We start from the raw sequence: 11,723 nt of genomic DNA, 5'->3' as shown, positions 1-11,723 counted from the left end.
AGGCATAAAAGAAAGCATAACCCTTGGAGTGAATTACAGCTGTTGTAAAAGCTAAGTAACTGATGAATAGCAAGTGGTGACAGTGCATTGAAGATGTACTTAAGATCTCTGAAAATCTGAGAAAACCCTGAATTATTGCTGACTCTCCTGCCTTAGCATGACTCTTTATTTTTCAAATAACTGTCTCCAGGTGTTCAAACTCTTCCTGTAAATGACAAAATTTCCTTACCTGCATGGTTATATGCTTGAAAAATCATCCACAGAACAATGCAAAGCTTCTTGAAGCATTTGTAGTAAGGGTCCTTTTGAACATGCACAGTTTGACCCACCTTTCGTCCATCAAAGTTCTTGGGAATTTTACCATGATTTCAACAGCAAAGGTCTTGTACTTCCTGTCAAAAGGAAGGAGAATCACACTGGTGCTGATAACTCAGAAATACTCCAGTTGTGAATTCCTATGCATTTCTTCACAACTGAGTTTCTAATCATTAAATGGAATTCATGGCCCATATTGGCCAGTGTATGGAGCTCATGCTCCAGAGTGATTGTTCCATCCTGTGCCCAATTCCACTTTACCTTTCTGAGCACCCTTGGGCATGATCAGGTCATGAACTCCAGAGCAGGTGAATTTTTCCTTTAATCCAGTCCTTTTTGCCGCGCATATCATGGTTACAGTAAAGAAATATATGTTTTCTCATACTCAAAAAGTCTCTAGTATCTTCTCCAATCAGCATAGTTTGTCTCTCACTATAAGTTGTTTTGAGTTTAATCATCTGGAATGGACTTAGTGTTGTGAGGAGTGTTTGAATTTAAGTCACTCCACAGACATCTCTACAAGTAGTATGACAGCGGAAAAGATAATTACACCTCCGGCTCTGTTGGTTCCCCTAATCTGCCCAAAAGCCCAATAATGCTGATGTGCCCTACAGAGATACTCTCTGGCTTGCAAGAAGAAGTTTTTAGAAGATTTATTGTGTACAGATTTCATGAGACAGTAACTAGACTGGTAGTTGAGAGGTTTAATATTTATTCTTATTGAATTTCAATCTCAAGTAGCACAAGCATGTGAGAAAATGGAACCTGACTCTATAATACAGCTTCTTAAATTTCAGCACTGGATCCCCACTAAAGTGATTATTTCCAATGGGCTACATTTTCGTGTGGGTTTGTCTGGGCTTTTTGTTTGTTTGTTTGTTTGTTTGTTTGTTTTGTTGGTTTTTTGTTTGTTAGTTTTTTGGCGAGTGATTTATTAATTTCTCTTGTGAGTGGGACTCAACATTTGTTTGTTGGAATGTGGAGATGGTTGGGTTCGGGTGATTTTCATATTTGGATTGGTTCTGTAAGGCATGTTACTTTTGATATTCTATGGAAAAAATGGTACACAGCAAATTTGCTGCAATGACTTTCAAACATTCAAAATGAAGCAAGGCCTTATAACAGTTTTAACCAGCTGGTTATTTAAAATGCCATTTCACATTCAGCTACTACAGCTAAAAGAGAGATGAACAGGGTTATTTCTGGAGTGGTTGCAGAGCAGCTGAGATCACACCTGGCCCAGTGTGGAGTCTAAATATTCCCAGACATCAACCAGCTGTGGCTTCTTACTGGCATTATGGCTTTTTACAGGTCTGCTGCTCATGGCAGGACCTGCTTCTGCTTAAATCAAGGTCTGACTTACCTGTTGACAATATTGAATTGGAACCATTGTGATCTTCACAAAATGCTTGAGTTCTTTGAAGTCTGTGCACATAAAGGATTTCTTCCTTCCCTTTTTTATTTTTTTTTCCCAGACAAGTATATTGGTACTTGTTTATTGTCAGATTTATCTTTTGATTTTTATGGTCTCCCTTCCCAACTGCATACTATTATCACCTCTTTATGCTAATGTTCTCCCTAGCTGCCTGTATTATTACCCCTCCATTTATCTTCTCACCGTGTGTGATCTACGGTGCTCATTAGCTTCCTATTCTCAGATCACTTTTTGCCTCCTCAGCATGCCAGATGACCCTTTTATCACCAAGCTATGTTTCACAATCATAGATAATGCTTCATGCTTCCTCACTATTCCTTAGCTTTTATTTTTGTGCTGCCTATTACTTCTTGCCATTCATTTCTCCCCAACAAGGCTTGTTTTAATGCTCACCCAGTTACACCAGGTTTTTTGCTTAGTACTGTATCAGTTGTCTTCATTGCCTCGGTAGTACTTTATTGATTTCTATGGTTCAATATATCAGAGTATATAATTCCTAGCAAATTTCTTTCTCCATCAAGTTTATTTTCTCCACCCTCTTCCCAGTCTCCTCTTCAGACCAGACTTCATATTCGTGAGGCCAACAGTACATTAACTGCTTAACTCGTTGATTCTTGCACCTTACAAAGTGCTTCATCCATAACCTTACACATTCTTCCTGAATTCAGCCAACTTGTAATTCCTGCTCTGGATATGGCTACTTAGAGCACTTCTTTAATGTGTATTTTAGACAATTTATATGCCTCACTTGATACTTCTGCAGCCACCACATAAAATGTTTTCAGCTCATTGGCTCCAAGGTACTTAAAATTGTATTTCCCAAAGCTCCTTTCAGGTTTTATGATTGATCATGTTAAATAATAAATTCAAAAAAAAAGAGGAGAGTTGTTGCTGTTTTATCCTAAAGATCTTTTCATTAACAACATGTCTTTGAGGAGCTGGGAGACTTGTAGACTGTTCTACGTGAATCCTTTTCAAAAAGAAGCCTTCCTTGGTTCTGTGTAAACCCCTTTCAGTCTCATGGGGGTTTTGATAAGGTAGCTGCTCAGATATCTGTAAATTCAATCTTCCATGTAAAGTTCCAACTGTCATGTGCAAAAAAAGTCTGGATATTGCACAAAAAATCATAACTTACACGATAGAATGACAGAATAAATGGAAAAGAAGGTAAATTAAAGACATTTTTGGATAAGCAGATCGGTTATTGAGCCATGAAGTATGGGGTATAGAACTACAAAGAACAATCCCAGGAGTGGATAGTGTGGATTTAGTTTTCCTGTTATTTTAAAATATTCCCTAGGTAGTTGAAGTTCTCCCAGGTCTGGATTATTCAGGAATGTACTAATTGCCATTTCTTGGGAGTTTATTTTTGTATAGCTACCCTTAAATATCTTTTGACTCTCCTTGTTTTAAGAGTTCTTCTATGTTTAATCAATCTCCTGGGTTTGGCAAACTACCATGATTATAGAAAGGACATGGTTGAGCCAATTCATAATTTTACTGAAGAAATGAATAAGTTCTGCAGCAAAAGAGGGTCCAGCAGTGGAAAAAAGTATTGACTGAATGGCTCCAAATTGAAGATAATTCCTTTCAATTTCAAACTTTTGACTCTGTGCACGCACTAACAGTCTGGTCACAAATTGATTTCGATACGGCTCATTCCTCTCACAAAATATGGTGGGAGTGGATGTAAAATGTTTTCTACAAAGCATATATGATGCTAAATCCTGCATAGTCGGGGCTGGACTATATGGTTGTAGATATTTTTATAGTGTACTATATTCTGTAGTGTGCTTTATCCAGAGGCAGACTGAGAGGGGTCGAGAGAGTGACACAGAAGTTTAGTAGTCATTTGTTCATCTTCCTTTCCTGTCAGACAGGTGACATGTGGGGTTATCTGGTCTCCTTCATCATTAGTCACCTGGAATATGTTGCAGTTTTCTAAGAGAGAAGCATTTGATTCTGTGACTGGGATGATTAGGAGGAGAGGTTTTAAAAATCTTAGTTCATCAAAGGGGATAAACAGTTAGAGGCCCTTGTTTTGATGTCAACAATGAAGCATAGCCAAGACGACTGTAGAGAGCAGTTGTAATCCAGAGGTCTATTACCACTGGGGAAGCAAGAATCAGAATCTTTCAAAATTTTATAAATATTGCGCTTTGTGCTTAGAAGCAGTGTTGGCACTTTTACAGGCTGCCCTCAGTGGTAGAAACCAGCCTAACCTTGAGGCTATTTTAGTTCCGAGTTAGAGTGTTGTCCTAGAGACTCCTGCTTCAGGGTAACAAGGCGGTAAATTAAACCTGGTTTTGAAATTGGCAGTATTTTTATCATCCAAGGAGGCAGCCCCCTACATCTGAATGAAACAGTTATATTATCTTTAGTCATTACTCTTATTACTGCCATGAGATGATCTCCCAGCCATTGAGGATGACCTCATGAGTATTGCTGTCCAAAGGAAGGATAAAAGCAAACCTCGTGTTTTTCAGGTACTGGCTGCTGTCCCCATCAGACATGCCATGAAAAGGCTTTGGTGCTACACCAGATCTTACTAATTTCTTCCTGGAAGGACAAACATATGCAGAGAAGATGCACTCACATGTGCATGGCTCTCTGTTGCAGAGGAAGCTTAAGGTATTTCCTTCCCTTACCCATCTGGTGATGAGTAGCAGCAGTGCAGTCTGTTTGGTCAGGAAGCTGACTGCAAAACTTAAAATCTCCCATAGATGTGATATCAACTTCTTATGCATTTCCCTATGCAGAGAAAATAGAAAAGAGGATGTCTGGTGTTGTAAATCTGTGATTTTCCCATCAGCCACTGTCTTTCTGAAATTAAAGGGGAAAGTTGCAGAAGGGAGGTGCTTTGCATAAATTGGGTTTTCTTTTCCCCCTTGAAATAAATCCAGATCATGGTTGATGAAGTGCATATTTGTCTATGGCTGAAAATCCCTGCAAATTCCCATTTCACTCATACATATAATTTGATTTCTCACATTAGCCATGGATTAGTAACTACCTGTGGGACTGCTCTAATAGACAAAGGTTCATAAATCAAAACAGAAATTCAAATGTGTTTTGATCCCTGTTGTTTCTCCCAGTACATACATATATTTCCTTCAGAAGTCTCACATGTACAACAGCGTTAAAGAATTTCAGTTAATGTTACATATTTGACCATTAGATATGTAAATAACAGGTCTAGTTCTTATCACCATGTAAAGTATATAAAGGATCAGATGGAAACAAATGAAAATTGATCTTGACAGAAACTTTTATTTTTCATACAGCTGGTTATAATAAAGACAACTTTTTACTGGAAGGGATCTGTGAGATAATTCAGAGGCTAATGTACAGGTCATGCAGTATTAGAGCCTGCTCCAGCTTTGCTCTCATACTCTTATTGAATATTCAATATTGTTGAATATAGTTATTCATAGATGCTGAGATTCACAGCTCAGTTAGAGGACATGTAGCTGTATTACAGACCTGTAGAGCTCTGACGACATAGGTCAAGGGAGTGGGGAAAAAAACAGCTTATTCATGTGCCATCCAGCCTTTAACCTCCTTTGGACTTCCTAACTTAGAGATCAGCATTTTTTACCTGTTGTAGTGCTGGTCTTATTGATAGGAATCAATCCTCTGGGCGTGTAGAGGTGCTGGAGCTCATTGTCTCACCTGTGGGCAATGTTCTCAGACTTGGGGGCAAATGAACAGCTACATGCTGCATCAACACCACTATCAAAAGCAGAGAATATAAAGTTACTTGCTTCCAAGCACTGGTGTGAAGATGAATTGCCACTCTGCCAAGGCTTCTCAAAATTATATTGTGACTCCAGCCAACCTGTGTCATTTGAATCTTCTCCGTCTTTTTGTTCTGCTGACTTTCCTAAACCTTTTCTTTCCCCCAGGTTATATCACTGGTGACCTGTTGTACATGGAGGTTGTATAATGCATGTTGTACACAAGATAAATCCATTTGGTATGTGACAAAGATAGTGTAGAACAACACCCAAATGGAGTGGAATTTTTCCAGTGTGCTCTTCTGAATTTTAACTCTGCTCCCATGGAAGCACAGGGAACATTTGCCTTTAGCATTAGAGAGGTAAGAACAGATAAAAACAAGTGAGTTGTTTTAATAATTAGGCAGCTGATTTTTCCTAGTTCTAAATTCAGTTTAGACTGCTGTGTGGAAGAAAAGAAAATATATGAATAACCATAAAGCTTAAGGAAAGGTACCCATTAAAAAGATCAAAAGCTAAGCATGCATGAATACATCCTACAAGCCAAGTTTTGAAAGTATAACACTGTGTAATGGTGCAACACATGTGCATAAAATTATACCACTTCATCATGCCCATGTTTTTTTAATTAAAGAAATCAGTGCTGTATTTGAAAAGTCAATAGCACAACTAAACACATGCAAATTAGGTTCCTGTATGCCATATAGTGCCTCTTACTTGGACCTTTGCACAAGAGGTGGTACATGCAACATCCCAGGGGTGTAGAGAAATTTTTTTATCCCTTTTCTACAGAAAACTGCCTGAGGTGTGGAACAACCAGGGGCCAACTCTGGAGCGCTCTCACAGAAAGTTCAAACCTGCAGACTGGATATGTTTAGCTTCAAACAGGTTTTCTATTTCCTAGACCTGAGAATTCAACTGATAAAGGTTTTCTGTTTGTTTCCAAAACTGCCTGTCCTGAGAAGTGAGTTGACAAGTCTCACTAGATTTCTAGGTGAGATGGCAACAGTTCTGAGAGGTATTGGCAGAACACAGCATTACAGCAAACTTTTCATAAAAAGGAAACCTGTCCTGACAGCCATCTCTGAGACAGAAAAACAAAAAAAGGCTCCCTGTGTGCTTAGTATTTCCTGTTGGTTATTTCTAGCTGACTTTTCTAGTAACTGCTAGGATATTTTTTTCTTATTATTTCTGAGGGGGCTGATTTTCCTCATGCAGTTTTTAGAGTCGTGGCCCTGCAGCCTCCTTTCTTAGTTACCTCTTTCACCTGGAACCAAACTATTGAAATGTAGATATTAATACACGTGGAAAATCAATCTAACCCCATGAGGCACAAGCAATCTGTGGCAAAGGAGGAAGGTAAGCTTTAGTCATTTCTCCTTGCCTGTCGTCTTTCTTCTTCATGCTAGGGAGGCCTCTGAATGCATTTAGTCCAGTTAAGCAGGAGCTGTCTTCAATGCCTGACATCAAATTGGCATTTTTCAGCTTACAGGCAGATCAGTGCAGCGGAGCCCTGCAATATGCAGATGGATTTAGAAATAGAAACATGGCCGTGTTTCACAAAAGTGCAGCAGATGCAAGTATATGTTGTTTCCTTGAAATTTCCCAAGTACTGTTGTGCTCTGGGAAGTTGATCACGTATAACTCTTTAAAATAAACCTCCTCACCCTTCCTCTGACAACGTTTTTTTGTGTTTCAGAAAGAGGATTTACCCATTTTTATTCATTCACATCATCTCGCAGCCATCAGGTGATAAAGGGCTTCTGAAAATGATTGACCCAGATGTGTTTGAACGGACAACTGGAGGTTAAAGTCTTCCTATCCTACTCACAATCCCCCTCCATCCCTGGGATTGTTTGCAATACAATCAGCAGGAATGAACTAATACCTGTTCAGGCCCGGGCACACACACAGAACAAAAGGAATTCAGGAGTGAGTTCATGCATGGATGAAAATAACTGGGATCTTGTTGGCACTGCTCACTTGTTTGACCCTTTAAGCTAACAGGCATTTAGTTTCACTGGGACCTGAAAATCGACATTGAATGGGATTCCCCGTGAACTTTACGTTCCTTGGCAGGTGACCAGATGATATGCTCACTCTGTGTCTGGTAAACCCATTTCCACACTGCATGAGGAATTTATCAAAGCAAGTCAAATCACTTCTCTACAAAAATGAAGGAATCTTGAGAGAATTTTGTGTCTGGTCCTTTAGTTCTTCTTCTGTCTCTCGTTAGGATTTATAATTTGGCAGAGTATTTCCTTGAACTGATATTAAATTCACAACGTGACTTCATCCATCATAAAAAAAATACATATATTTCCTTTTTTTTCCTTTGAAACAATGACTATGGGATCACTGTACTATAGAGCTCAAGTAAATTGAAGCACTAAATTGCCATATATGTAATTCACAGCTATATGTCACATCTCTGCAAACTAATCTCAAACTACCTTCAGATCATTGTCGGCAACAGAACTTTATGACTTTACATTTTCTTCTGAAAGCAGCTCTATTCTGTATTACAGGAAGTGGTGACAAAGTAAGATTTATTATTCATATCTTAATAGATTTTCGGCTTTTTCAAAGTCTTGTAAATGACATTACTTTAATATAGTAATTTCAGAAAGAAAAGAAAAGAAAGGTAGCCTACACATGGGTTAGTGAATGTGCTTCTTTAAAGCAGGGTTTCCCAGTATTCACTGCAATTTCAAATAGTTGGCTGTTTCCATAGTATTTTTCTGACTAGAAAATTCTCATGTTCATTTTAAGTATATGTCCTGGGTTGCAGTGTATTCTATTACCATCCTCATGAGCTGTTGAAACCAGGTGGGGCAGTGTTTCCTTGCCTCCTCCCCCCAGACTATCTTTCTGTTAATGGCCCATCATTGTCCTGCCACATGACTCATAGATAACTCCCTCCGGACTATCTTCTGTTAATGAGCCTAATCAACACCTGGCCTCATGACTCATCATCCCATTGTGAGATGCTCCACCCAGAGGGAGGAACCAAGCATCCCATCGTGGATATAATCTGAGATGCTGAACACCAGAGCCAACCCTTCCCACTGGATTTCCAGAGGACAGGAGCTACACAGCCACCACTGGACCTTCTGAGGAGGAGCAGACCCTTTCTACAGGATCGCCACCTCGGGAGGACTGCAGCCACCATTCTACCAGACTGCCACCACCACCCTGACTAACAGGATGCCAGGTTGTATCCTAACTCTGTCAGTTTAACCCAGTATCATCCGCTTTTATTTTTTTTTTCTTCCCCCCTCCTTTTATTTCCCTATTAAATTGTTGTTCTGACTTGGCGTCTCCCGCTAGTTTGTTTTCAAACTAGTACAGTATATCTGTAAATCTTGCTTGGAAAAGGTGTTTCACCGATTTCCCAGAGAATGAGCAAATACTTCAAAGCAATGTTTGGTTGTTTTGTTTTTATCTGTGTGTGAGAGAGCATGTTTGTGTGTGAAGCTGTATGTTTCGTTTTGTTTTATTTTTGTTTTGTGGCAAACAGTCTTGTCAGACTAGACAAGAAGGAATTCGATCATTGAGTCACTCGTAGTGACTGACAGGGGCAAGTATAGGTTAGAAATTGTTCCCTGTGAGGATGGTGAGGCCCTGGTACAGAGAAGCTGTGGCTGCCCCATCCCAGGAAGTGTCCAAGGCCAGGCTGGATGGAGCTTGGAGAAACCTGGGATAGTGGAAGGTGTCCCTGCCCATGGCAGGGGGTTGGAACAAGATGGACTTCAAGGTCCCTTCCAACCCAAACCATTCTGTGATTCTATGAACAGTAAAATTATCAAAACCAATGCAAGTATCCTCCAAATCTCCAGCAGAGTAGTCACATTTTCTCATTTCACTGTAGAAGGAAAAAGGGGTTTGAAAGGACAGATGGAAGATTGAGAAGGAAATTGGGAAGCAAAGAGCCTTACAAGATAAGGCTTGTAGATCCTAGTGATGCCTTTTCCTGGTCTTAAAATCAAGAGTCAAACATGGTTAGTAGGGAAAAAGGGATTTTACCTTGGTATTTATTTTAAGGATCCTTAGGTGCACAACATCCAGGTCGAATGCACCTCCATCCACACGACAATGCATACCCCCAAAAGATCTGGTCTAGCATTATAACTCTTACTAATTATCATGTCTATCAAAAATTCCCCAATGAGAGGCTCGAGTGAGCCCTCCTCCCCAAGGAGCCTTCCCCTGGATGGTTCTATCTCAGTTTATAAAATGTGTTCTGGAGAGGATCTTGGTGTCTGGGGCATTCTGATCCCTAACTATGAAGCTTCTAAAATGTTTTGTCTCCTAGCTGAACAAACAAGCCCATGAATGTAGGCAAAAAGCACTAAGAATACAGAAGTTGTAAAAAGGTATAAAAGGGGTATAAAAGAAAAGGCAAAAAATTGTCATGGCATCACCAGCACCGCAATGAATACTTCAGATTTTGCATTGCTTCACCTTATCCTGCCCTGCCTCAGTAGTGGCTTCCATTCTACACATTCAATTTGTCTTGGTGTCCTCAGCAATTCTGAAATTGCTGCACAAGAAGTGCTGTGTTAGCACTGCTGTCCTAAGGAAGTTCTTATTTCACCTGACGCTTGATAATATTTTATAAGGAGTTTCTAAACAGTTAATACATAATGAATAGGTTAGAGAAGCTTGCTGAATGAATTACTGCAATCTCAGCAGGAGATGCATGCACTCTGGATTGTGCTCCGTGGCAATTAAGGGTTCTTATATATTAGAGAAGGCTATTCTCTAATTAAACCTATATCTATTATATGAAATTATAAAATATGTATGAATACATTACAATGTGTGTATTACGTGGTTGGTTGGGCTATGGTGGGGTTTCTGTGACAGAAGTAGAGGGTGCTGATAGAAGCACTTTGTGGCAAGGAGATGATCAGCACTGCTTTGAAATTCTCTGAAACTAAGAGAATTAATTCCTCCATCTTTTTATTCCTTTTTTTCCCCCTGGCTTTGACAATCTGGCCCCTGCTTCAGGCAAAAATCAGGTTTATGGCAGAAGCAAATGCTGTATTACGAACTGCTGGAAGGTTTGCCTTTTCTTTCTTAAAGCATCAAATCAGGCTCTTTGGTTATTTTAAATCCTTGCAGTTACAAAATCTGTTCACACTTACTACTTTACTTCAGATTTAAGCCATGTTTTACCCATTTTCTTCTTTCAAGCTATATATATATATATGGGGTTTTTAGGCCTTTAAAATTATTTTTTATTCTGTACCTTGTCTTCTCACCTTGGTGGCTTTGTTTTGTGGCTTAAACCTTCTCGGTGACTTTCCTTCATAACTCAGATTTTTCTGAAATGACTGATTTTTCATTGGTAGAAAGAAAACGTGCTCATTCCTCAGTGTTTAAAACAGCAAATCTAGAAGATGACCATGATTTTGAGTTGGCAATGCTGCCAAGTACATCCTCTATGCACTATGACTCAATCAGCAAACATTACACAGCTGGAAGTGATGGAGAAGTAAAAATTACATTGTACAGCACAATTGTTCATTGCTTCTTTCAATGTTACTTGTACAGATACAAGATCTTGAGAACTGTGGAAGCTGCAAAGTCTGTTGCAGGGGAATCTGCCTGCCCTTAATGATCATCTTGAAGGAGGGAGACTCCACAGCCTCCATCATATAGTTGGATATCTCACATAATATTTATCCTTACCTAGTGACTACTATATGTGAGGTCTTTAAATATGTCTACACATCAGAAAATAAACAATAAATCTTTTTATTAAATGTTACTGATTTCCTATAGTTCTCCAATATTTTCTTTCTAGTACCCTGTAAAGAAGTCCTTCAAATTAATGTATTTCAAGCATTCAAAGCACATTTTTCAGATCTGAACTTAGTTCTGATTTATCCTGTCTCCTGTTTGTTTTCTTTGTTGCCCAGGATATTGCCTGTACAAGTAAATGTGTCAATGTACTTCCTTGCAGAAAAGCTGTGATGAGATGCTAAAAATGTCCTTTCCAGACTGTTAGACACACTAGTATTGCATGTATTGTGATTTTTATTCTTTCACAATTAATGAGCAAGCTATTCTTCCTTTTGTATGTAATGTAGATAACAGGGTACTTCTTATTAAACTTTCCTTTTCCTGTGGAGAAGCCTCTTTGTGTGCTTTGAATTTGGAAAAGATCCTGCCTTTCAAAAGCTGCTGCACTTTTTTAGTTGGCAGCAAAATTGGCCTCAATTTTAAGC

The sequence above is a fragment of the Corvus moneduloides genome, chromosome 5 (genome assembly GCF_009650955.1).
Source record: "Corvus moneduloides isolate bCorMon1 chromosome 5, bCorMon1.pri, whole genome shotgun sequence".
Classification (NCBI taxonomy): Eukaryota; Metazoa; Chordata; class Aves; order Passeriformes; family Corvidae; genus Corvus; species Corvus moneduloides.
Note: the sequence above shows the minus strand (reverse complement) of the source record.